The sequence below is a fragment of the Triticum urartu genome, chromosome 2 (assembly GCF_003073215.2).
Source record: "Triticum urartu cultivar G1812 chromosome 2, Tu2.1, whole genome shotgun sequence".
Taxonomy (NCBI): domain Eukaryota; kingdom Viridiplantae; phylum Streptophyta; class Magnoliopsida; order Poales; family Poaceae; genus Triticum; species Triticum urartu.
The window spans coordinates 43,658,712-43,671,048 of NC_053023.1; positions in this window are offsets into that span (position 1 = coordinate 43,658,712).

Genomic DNA, 12,337 nt, shown 5'->3' on the forward strand with positions numbered 1-12,337 from the left:
TGGCACCCAGGCGGACTCGAGGGTGAAGGCGTGGTTATACATGGAAGCGGCGCTCGAGTCCTTGGTCCAGGCGGCAAAAAACGAAGCGCGAGGTCCATGGAGTCGACCCGGTGAAGCGGAGGCAGGCCCGCTCAAGATGTGGCGGTTTAAAGTGAAACACTAGGAGCGCCCCCGTGAGGCAGCTGTCGTCGGCGGCGGGCCCTTCTTATAAAGAGTCGGCGAGGTGCCGGCGGCTCACGGTGGAGGCGATTCATGGTAAAAACCAATCAGCAGAGGCAACCCACCGTGGCGGCTTGGAACAACTTGGCCTTGTGCCTGTTGATGAATTGCACCCATCGGATTTCGGTGAACCGACACTGAGCAAAAACAAAACCTTAGGGATCCTCTCTGATAATCTGGCTAGTCGACCGAATCAACTCCATTAAAAAAATTCTGATCTTGATCAAAGCTGGAGCAACTCCTTCCAAAACCGATTTTTCTTCATCCTGAAACTTGCGAACTTCTCGAAACCCTAGTTAAGATCCCTCCAAGAACTCAACACCACCGTGCGCAAGCCCCACGGTGGGCGCCAACTGTCGTGGAAACATCACGGCAGATGTCCTATTGTGAGGACTTGGTCGTGAGGCCAACGCATCTATGTGGTAGCTTGAGAGGGGTTGATCGGGACGAGAGACGCAACACATAAGACAAGGGTTTAGACAGCTTCGGGCCCTAGGAAACATCCTCTGGTAACAACCCTACATGATGTTTGTGGCTAGGTCTCATTATCATCATGAGGGAGTCGTCGTAACTCTGGCTCTCCTAGTTGTGTCTCGACTTAACAATTATTCAATCTCCCCCTCTTGGGGTGCCCTGCACCTCCTTATATAAATTGAAGGGGTGGCTTACATGTAGAGTCCAACTCGGACTTAAGACTTAACTATTCTGACTTCTCTTCACGGGCTTCTCTCCATGGGCTTCTTACCATGGGCTTCTTACCATGGGCTTCTTAACGTCTTGGGCTTCTTTAACTGCCGACTTATAATCTGTCTTAACTGTCTGGCTTAACTGTCTGCTTAACTATCTGGCTTAACTATCTGCTTAACTGTCTGGCTTAAACATTCTGCCGGCTTACAGTAAATAATTGGCCGGCTTACATTACTGTGTCTGCCGGCTTAACCTGCTTAACTGTTCCCGCCGGCTTATAGTTTGCCGGGTCACCAATGAAACATTAAGTCCCAACCGGATCATATCTCTGGCCGGGTCACACCGTGGGGTATATCCCCGACAGGATTTGAGGAGCTCGAGCTTGACCACCCTACAGGTGAAGGGGAGACTCAGTTGGGTGTTGCTCCGAAGACTCCATGTCTATGGCGGAAGGAGCACATCAAGCTTCCGATCAAGACGCCTCTGCCTCCTCCTCCACCTCCTCTGGCGAGTGATCAAGGCACTCCACCTCCTTCTCCGGCTGCTTCGGCACGTGAGGCTGGCACTCTGCCTCCTTCTCCGGCTGCTTCGGCGCATCCGAGCAGTTCACCTCCTCCGCCGCCTCGTCAGCAATGGCGGAAGACAGACGCCGCCGCTCCGGCTGCTCCAGCATGTCGGAGCACTCCACCTCCTTCTCCGCCTCATAAGCAACGACAGAGGAGAGAAGCCGCCGCTCCGGAAGTAGCAGTACAGCCAGAGGCGGGAGGCAATACAGATATGGTCCATCTCTCAAGCCTCTAGAGAAGTTACCATACGAGAGGACCGTGGAGGAAAACGCGGAGATCTATGAAGCCCAAGTGAGGGACTTTTTTGCAAAGAAACCTCCACCTCCGAAGGAAACGATAGATCCGGTGAAAGCGAAGCGCACTATCGATGCCCTGAAGCGACCACCGCCGCCTTCGCCGGATGACAACCATGTCCGCTATCTTAAAAAGACATTGGAAGATGCGCGCAGGTCGGGAACTACTTCAAGTGATAAAAGGTTAGCAGAACGAAGAAGTGGGAAACAATTCCCTAGCTCGACGAACAAGCAAACCAATCGTGCCCCCCTGCTCAAGGTGTCTAGCGATATCGTCGCAAATCTGCCGAGGATGATGCCTGGTACCAATCCCGGTGATTACCTAGGTGATGATGTACATTTTGATACAATGGAGGTGGACCAATTCAGATACCAGTACGGGAAGCCTCTCGTCAAAGATGGAAGTCCTCCTCTAACAACGATGATGCGAAGATTCCATCAATGGTACATGAAAACCTGCAGCGAGTCTGGGAAGGATGCTTTGACGATGAGAATTAAAGAGGAGCACGATTTCATTGGACAAGAACTGATTACTATTGATTTTGACGAGTTTTTCTAGTTCTACAATCAAAAGGCCCTCGACAAATCACTCGCGGCTTGCTATTGTCTGTAAGTATTACTTCTATAATTGAGTCTCTATATATAACTCAGCTCTTTCATTGCATGTATATATAATTATCCTCACTATATTATGCAGATTGAAGATCACCGAATGAAAAAAAGAACAAATCTATGACATTGGGTTCATTAACCCAAATGTCATACATGAATGGACGATTAAACAAAATGTCTCGGAAATCGAGGAAAACTTGCTACATTCTTGCTCAAAAATCAAAGCAAAGATAAAATACTATTTCCTTACAACTTCATGTGAGTGTTACTATCTTGTGCATGTTCAGTTTCCCTTATTACTCGAGGTTATAGTAATGTAACTGATGAGTTATGCATGCGTGCACAACTTCCACTTTATTCTCCTAGAGACTAAGCTTGAGCCGGGAGTAGTAACCGTCTTAGTCTCGAGACGAAAAGATCCCGAGGACTATGTGGACGTGACTCGAATGCTCCAGAAGTAAGTTCAATCGATCATTATCGCACCATATCAGCGACTTTGTTCATTTCCTGATATCAAGTAATTATTTTCTTTGTCCGGCAGGGTTTGGAAAGTGTTCACCGCAATTTCTCTGGGACTGCCGACCGAGCTGCGATTTAAACACCCAAGAGTAAGTACTACTACCTAGTCTCGCGCATCTTCCATTGATTCTAGCTAGTTTCATCAATACCATTTAGCATGCTTGCTTATCAGTTTGATTGACCTCTGTTTCTCGTAAAGTGGTTGCGGCAGGAAGACAGGAATGATTTCTATGGATACTACGTTTGCGAGTTCATCTACAACGCGACGACCTCTAATAAGCGGGGCTACTCTGAAAAACAATATGAAGTGCGTAAGAAAAAATATTCACAATTTTATTTTATTACCATCATTTGTGTTGAGTTTCATTCATACACATGTATTGACCCTCTTCTTCAATTTAGATCTGGCATATGCGGGATGAACTCCTACCACAAGATCGCATACGAGCAATTCAAGAGGAATTGGCGGGATTCTTTCTTGACCACGTCATCAATCTAGCCGGAGAATACCATGTGGAAATTGACTTTAGATGTTAGGGATTGTAAGAGATCTTATATTTTATATATGTAGCTAGCTGTGTCGGATAGATATACGAAAACTTGTTGTTCGACCAATCTCTTGGAGAAGGAGAGGTCGATCACTTCTCTCTGTATATGTTCATGACGATCTTGTGTACTTAATGGTTCCTTCATTTGCTTACTAGCTAGTGTGTCGAGTTTTCTCTATACGCATAGTACCTAGCGTTGACCAAGCATAGAGATAAGAGAGGTCACTTCTATCTATTAGCTACCTAACACAATATATGAAACCCCTAAATTAACCCTCCAAAACCCCCACCCCCCCACCCTTCAAAACAAAAACAATAACCCCAGCTTCTGAGCTGCTGACGCGTGGATGCTTTTTGGTCGCGGTTAGTGTTACCAACCGAGACCAAAGTCCCTCCTGTCTGGGCTCGCCGTAGCAGCCACGTGGAGCACCATCTATCCCGATTCGTAAGCGAACCGGGACAAATGGACATCTTTCTAGTAGTGATATAAGATGCTTATAGCAGCATGTTTTTTTAGTCACTATAGCAACATTTTTTTCATGTTGTAGTGGGACGTCGCTCTCCTTGGGCCGACCCACATAATGCGCATGCTCTCCTCGACATTTGCTAAATGCTCAACCGTTCATGTGATTTGCTTTTGTAAAATATAACAATACACTAATAGCTACCTATATACCATAGGGGAACCACCCATTAGGTGGTACCATGCTAGCACAAAATTCAAATCCAAAAGTTTTTAAAAATTCCTAAACATTTTGTCTGAATGTCCACAAGGTATGTATACAATCCCCCAAAATTTGAAATCCTAATTCCATCAACATATAGATAAAAAAACAAAATATTGATTTGTGTTTTGTATTTTTGTTACTCTAGTTCATGCTGGATTTCACTTATACAGAGCAATGAGTGAAAACGATAAAAATAGAATTTAAAAGTAAGGAAAATAAATAGATAAAAAATAAGGAACAATAAATGAATGGCTGAAAAATAAAATAAAAGAAACCAATAAGTTAAGAAAAAGAATGAATGAATTAAGAAACGATCATTGCTACTAGCTACCATCTTTTTTTTTAGTTTTTTAGATGGTCCACCTTTTTAGTTCAACCAGGTTGCCGGTGTCCTAGACTAGGGGGTACTCACCACGTCATCTCCCGATTAGTTGGATTGGGCCGAGGACCCCATGGTCGTGTGCTCATGGGCCAGTTCGGCCAGCCGATGTATACACGAGAAAGATTCCACAAGACTTGGTGATCAGACAAGGACTCCTCTCCACCGGCGTATTTGACTAGGACTTGTTATCCTAGGCTTCTGGTACATTATATAAGCCGAGGCCAGGCTAGTCGATAGAGCATCATGACATTACTCATCATACCTCTTGGGTTTAGAACACAACATATGATCTCGAGGTAGATCAACTCTGTAATCATACGCATCGAATACAATCAAAAACAGCATGTAGGGTATTATATCTTCGAGAGAGCCCGAAGCTGGATAAAATCTCGTGTCTATGTTACCATCGATCCTAAGACACGCAGCTTGGGACCCCCTACCCGAGATCTGCCGGTTTTGACACCGACAATGGTGATTTCATTGAGAGTTCTGTTGTGTGGTCGGCAAAAGAATCAATGGCTCGCCTGCAGATCAACTGCGACATCGGCATCTTCGTCGTCGCCTTGACTGGTCACCTTGGCTTGACCGGAGACTGTGCCCTACCTCCAATAATCATGTTCGGACGAGAGCCTTCATCAACACCAACTCTTATCTCTATCAAGATCACGGAGGAATCATCCATGGAGCTCGGGGGCTCAACGTCAACATTGCCCTCAGGAGACCGTGCTGTTTTTCCGAATAGCGAACTTGTATCCGCTATCACCACCTCCTCAAGCATCGCTTTGACGATTCCTTCGGTGAAATTGTGCAAAATTGAGTCTACAACAATAATGTAAAATTTTGTCGCGTTCCGATGGAGCAATCTCCGCCGGTCTCCAATATACCGGAGCCCCGTCGAATCTGGACGGGAATCTGGACGAGTTTAGAGCGTGGTGTCCAGCACCTAAATCGGACATCATTTGGAAGGTCCAACAGTTGATCGGCTGCGGAATTCCTATATCTAACAACCCTCAAAATTTCAGCTCGATCCGACCGTCCAAACTCCGGGAACCTTCCGATTAGTGCATCACTTCTCAGATATGTTTTCTGTGCGAGAACGAATCCGACCCAAGTTCATACTTTTTATGAACGGGATTTTAGACATCATTTTTGAAGAAAGTTTTGTATGGGGTATTGTGTTTTGTTCCCAAACATATCCCACTAATTTTAAAGTCTTTTCCAATATGATCTTCACCGTCACGCCGGTGTCAAACCAGCCCGACAACATTGCTCCACGGCCACCGACCTGCGCTAGACACGTCATCGCTTTGTTGAGCCAAGCTCAACTTCTTCAGATCATCATCTCAGCAAGCCAAACAAGAGTTCAGCATCGCGGATAAAACATCGCCAACCTCGCCTCCCCACGGGTTACACGGAGCGGGCCCATCAGCATCGCCGCACGGTCACTTCATTAAGCCGACATTGACCACGTCACGAGTTATGACATGCGTCGGCATGGCCGCACCATTGCTTTCTCGAGCCGATGTCCATCACGCCGAACTACTTCAACACCTCGGCTGACATGGCAGCCACAATGTCTCCTTACCGACCTGCTCCGTCACCTCGTCTGGACCGGGGGCTTCACCACTCCTTCATCAACCTACTCCGGAGACTTCGGCGTAGTCAGTCGACCAGCTTCGTCATGGTAGCTGGACCGGGGGCTTTGCCTCGGTGAGCCAACTTTTACCAGCATCGTCATGCCGTCGCTTCACCGCCCATCAGGCAATGGGTGTGCGGATCGAGTCCCAATTTTGGGAGTGACTTTTCTTCATACTGCTACAACAAATAAACCAGGTGCTATTAATCCTAGCAATTTTTGCTTGTTTGGGTTTATTTTCCAAGGAATTATTACTCTGGTTTGTTCCATCATCTGTACATAGGTCTATCAAATGGCGGCCGCACTAACGACAGTCGCATGATGGTTCGGTCAGTTTCCGTACATAGTTCGGCAAACGCCGCATCCGGAACTCGGACCGACCTATGAATTCAGGCTTTGCCACGCCTTTACCACATCACGTCGACGCCCTGCATCGACATTGACTTCGGCGTCAGGCCACATATTTTTAAATAAATTATCTTGCATAAATTAATTACGCGAGGATTTTTATATATTTATATTATTATTGTTGGCCTGCACTATTTTACATGTGCATGTAATGGAGTTCGACTGCGTCACGTGGTCTCTTCGGCAAGCTGACACCATCGTCTCAATCGGCGTAAATCGTCTTGCGTGATCACCTTGTTGGTCGTGTTGCCATACCGACGTGTTCAGTTGCCTCGGGGACTTCGGCATCGCCGAGAGAGCTCTACCTCATCGAGCGTTCGGCGCACATGCCATATTACTTTTATTACTCACATTGCATAAATTATTTATTATGCAACATTTTTTTAATTTATTATTATTACTATTATCTCCGGTTTGCACTATTTTTTGAGCACACGTAAATGATTCGGGTCGAGGAGTGTTGTCACCTCGGCGTACTGACATACCACGTCACCTCGGCTGGACGGGGGGCTTCATCAACACTTCATTAACCCACGCCGAGGACTTCAGACGTCACTCTGCCGGCCTGCATTGGTCGTGCTATGTTACTGATGTCTACTACACAACCTTCTTCTTTTAGACGTTGTTGGGCCTCCAAGTGCAGAGGTTTGGAGGACAGTAGCAAATTTCCCTCAAGTGGATGACCTAAGGTTTATCAATCCGTAGGAGGCATAGGATGAAGATGGTCTCTCTCAAGCAACCCTGCAACCAAATAACAAAGAGTCTCTTGTGTCCCCAACACACCCAATACAATGGTAAATTGTATAGATGCACTAGTTCAGCCAAGAGATGGTGATACAAGTGGTATATGGATAGTAGAAAAAGGTATTTGTAATCTGAAATTATAAAAACAGCAAGGTAGCAAGTTATGAAAGTGAGCGTAAATGGTATTGCAATGCATTGAAACAAGGCCTAGGGTTCATACTTTCGCTAGTGCAAGTTTTCTCAACAATAATATCATAATTGCATCACATAACTATCCCTCAACATGTAACAAAGAGTCACTCCAAAGTCACTAATAGCGGAGAACGAACGAAGAGATTATGGTAGGTACGAAACCACCTCAAAGTTATTCTTTCCAATCAATCCATTGGGCTATTCCTATAAGTGTCACAAACAGCCCTAGAGTTCGTACTAGAATAACACCTTAAGACACAAATCAACCAAATCCCTAATGTCACCTAGATACTCCAATGTCACCTCAAGTATCCGTGGGTATGATTATATGATATGCCTCACACAATCTCAGATTCATCTATTCAACCGACACATAGAACCTCAAAGAGTGCCCCAAAGTTTGTACCGGAGAATTATGACGAAAACATGTGCCAACCCCTATGCATAGGTTCATGGGCGGAACCCGCAAGTTCACTTTGGAGTATCCCATTGTCGCCACAGATACGCACGGCAAGACATACATCAAGTGTTCTCAAATCTTTAAAGACTCAATCCGATAAGATAACTTCAAAGGGGAAACTCAATCCATTACAAGAGAGTAGAGGGGGGAAGAAACATCATAGGATCCAAATATAATAGCAAAGCTCGCGATACATCAAGATCGTATCATCTCAAGAGCACGAGAGAGAGAGAGAGAGATCAAACAGCTACTGGTACATACCCTCAGCCCCGAGGAAGAACTACTCCCTCCTCATCATGGAGAGCACCGGGATGATGAAGATGGCCACCGGAGATGGATTGCCCCCTCCGGCAGGGTGCCGGAATGGGTCTAGATTGGCTTTCGGTGGCTACAGAGGCTTCTGGCGGCGGAACTCCCGATCTATTCTCTGTTCTGGAACTTTTAGGGTACGTGAGTATATATGGGTGCAGGAAGTACGTCGGTGGAGCTTCGGGGGCCCCACAAGGCAGGGGGCCCGCCCTAGGGGGCGCCCCCCACCCTCGTGAGCACCTCCCTTGGCTCCTGACGTGGGGTCCAAGTCCATCCGGTAGCTTTCCTTCCAAATAACTTCTCAAGTTGATTTCGTTCCGTTTCGACTCCGTTTGATATCCCTTTTCTTCAAAACACTGAAATAGGCAAAATAACAGCAATTCTGGGCTGGGACTGCGGTTAATAGGTTAGTCCCAAAAATAATATAATAGTGGAAAACAAAGCCCAATATTTCCCAAAACAGTAGATAACATAGCATGGAGCAATCAAAAATTATAGATACGTTGGAGACGTATCAAGCATCCCCAAGCTTAATTCCTGCTCGTCCTCGAGTAGGTAAATGATAAAAACTGAATTTTTGATGCGGAGTGCTACTTGGCATAATTTCAATGTAATTCTTCTTAATTGTGGTATGAATATTCAGATCCGAAAGTTTCAAGACAAAAGTTCATATTGACATAAAAATGATAATACTTCAAGCGTTCTAAATAAGTAATTATGTCTTCTCAAAATAACATGGCCAAAGAAAGTTCATCCCTACAAAATCATATAGTTTAGTCATGTTTCATTTTCGTCACACAAGAATGCTCTCATCAGGCACAACCCCGATGACAAGCCAAGCAATTGTTTCATACTTTAGTAATCACAAACCTATAAACCTTCACGCAATACATGAGTGCGAGCCATGGATATAGCACTATGGGTGGAATAGAATATAATGATGGGGGTTATGTGGAGAAGACAAAAAGGAGAAAGTCTCACTTCAACGAGTCTAATCAATGGGCTATGGAGATGCCCATCGATTGAGGTTCATTTTTTTGGGCCTTCTTTTTTTTAAGGCCTTTCTCTTTTTTGGGGCCTTCTCTTTCTTTTATGGCCTTTCTCTTTTTTTATTCCTCACTTGGGACAATGCTCTAATAATGATGATCATCACACTTCTATTTATTTACAATCAATGATTACAACTCGATACTAGAACAAAGATGACTTTATATGAATGCCTCCGGCGGTGTACCGGGATTGCGATGAATCAAGTGTGACATGTATGAAAAATTATGGATGGTGGCTTTGCCACAAATACGATGTCAGCTACATGATCATGCAAAGCAATATGACAATGATGATGCGTGTCATAATAAACGGAATGGTGGAAAGTTGCATGGCAATATATCTCGGAATGGCTATGGAAATGCCATAATAGGTAGGTATGGTGGCTGTTTTGATCAAGATATAAGGAGGTTTATGTGTGACAGAGCATATCATATCACGAGGTTTGGATGCACCGATGAAGTTTACGCCAACTCTTAGTGTGAGAAAGGGCAATGCACGGTACCGAAGAGGCTAGCAAGGATGGAAGGGTGAGAATGCGTATAATCCATGGACTCAACATTAGTCATAAAGAACTCACATACTTATTGCAAAAATCTACAAGTCATCAAAAACCTCGACACTACGTGCATGCTCCTAGGGGGATAGATTGGTAGGAAAAGACCATCGCTCGTCCCCGACCGCCACTCATAAGGAGGACAATCAAATAACACCTCATGTTTCAAATTTGTTGCATAACGTTTACCATACGTGCATGCTACGGGACTTGCAAACTTCAACACAAGAATTTCTCAATTTCACAACTACTCAACTAGCACGACTTTGATATTATTACCTCCATATCTCAAAACAATCATCAAGCATCAAACTTCTCTTAGTATTCAACACACTCATAAGAAAGTTTTATTATTCTTGAATACCTAGCATATTAGGATTTTAAGCAAATTACCATGCTATTTAAGACTCTCAAAATAATCTAAGTGAAGCATGAGAGTTCATCTATTTCTTCAAAATAAAACTACCACCATGCTCTAAAAGATATAAGTGAAGCACTAGAGCAAACGACAAACTACTCCGAAAGATATAAGTGAAGATCAATGAGTAGTCGAATAATTATGCAGCTATGTGAAGACTCTCTAACATTTAATAATTTCAGATCTTGGTATTCTATTCAAACAGCAAGCAAAGCAAAATAAAATGACATTCTAAGAATGGCAAACATCATGTGAAGAAGCAAAAACTTAGGATCAACTGAAACTAACCGATAATTATTGAAGAAGAAAGGTGGGATGCCAACCGGGGCATCCCCAAGCTTAGATACTTGAGACTTCTTCAAATATTTTCTTGGGGTGCCTTGGGCATCCCCAAGCTTGATCTTTTGTGTCTCCTTAATTCCTCTCATATCAAGGTCTCCCTAAATCTCAAAAGCTTCATCCACACAAAACTCAACAAGGACTCGTGAGATAAGTTAGTATAAACCATTGCCAAAACCTTATCATACTATACTGTAGAAAATCCATAAAATTATTATTCAACATTGCATACTAAATGCCTCTGCATATTTAATATTCCTATCCTCAAATAGAATCATTAAAGAAGCAAACATATGCAAACATAACAGCAATCTGCCTAAACAGGATAGTCTGTAAAGAATGCAGCAACATCCATACTTTCCTAGCTCCAAAAATTATGAAAGAAAATTCCCACTGTATTAAATTTATCAGAGCTTAATATGCAAAAGGTTTCAACATTTTATCACATTCTGAATTTTCTAGGGAATTATTGCAACAGCAGTAAACTTTCTGTTTTCAAACAGCAACATGTGGACTTGTAACATAGGCATAGTAAAGACTATCAATGCCACTTTTATTAGAATAAAAGATGCAAAACATTGTTCTAAATAACAGCAAGAAAATATTAAGAAAATAAATTGACGATCCAAGCAAAACACATATCATGTGGTGAATAAAAATATAGCTCCAAGTAAAGTTACCGATGAACGAAGACGAAAGAGGGGATGCCTTCTGGGGCATCCCCAAGCTTAGGCTCTTGGTTATCCTTGAATATTACCTTGGGGTGCCTTGGGAATTTCCAAGCTTAGGCTCTTTCCAATCCTTATTCCATAGTCCACAGGGCCGGTCCTGAGATTTTAGGGGCCCGGGGCGAAACCAGATTCCGGGGCCCTTTGAACTTTCAAAAACTTTTTTGGTATAAACTGTGTGCAACTTTAAGATTTTGCTTGTACACCGTACTACTAACAAATCATGTAGGAATGATTATCGTTTTCTATAGAAGAATAATTGGTCGATTACTTATGTGCATTCATTTGCATATTAGCATTCGCATGTTCTTATTTTATTGCCGGTGCGCCAACTAGTCCTAATTAATCTGACATAATGTAACGCCCCGAGACCGATGTGCCAGGTGTCCTCCAGTTATTCGCTGTTGTTTCCTTGTCATTGCTTTCATCTCATGCATTGCATATCATGTCATCATGTGCATTTCATTTGCATACATGTTCGTCTCATGCATCCTAGCATTTTCCCCGTTGTCCGTTTTGCAATTCGGCGCTCCTATGTCACCCGGTGTCCCTTTCTACCTCTTTTCATGTGCGGGCGTTAAATGTTTTCGGATTGGACCGAGACTTGTCATGCTGCCTTGGTTTACTACCGGTAGACCGCCTGTCAAGTTTCGTGCCATTTGGACTTCGTTTGATACTCCAACGGTTAACCGAGGGACCGAAAAGGCCTCGTGTGTGTTGCAGCCCAATTCCACTCCAAAGTGGCCCAAAACCCACCTAAACCTCCCCCATCATCTCGGTCGTTCGATCACGATCGCGTGGCCAAAAACCGCACCTCATTTGGACTCTCCTAGCTCCCTCTACCTATAAATATGTGTCTCCCTCCGAAATTCTCGCGCAGACGAAACCCTAATTTTTCCCCTCGCGCAGCCGGACACTTCCCCACCACCGACGGACATGTCCGCCA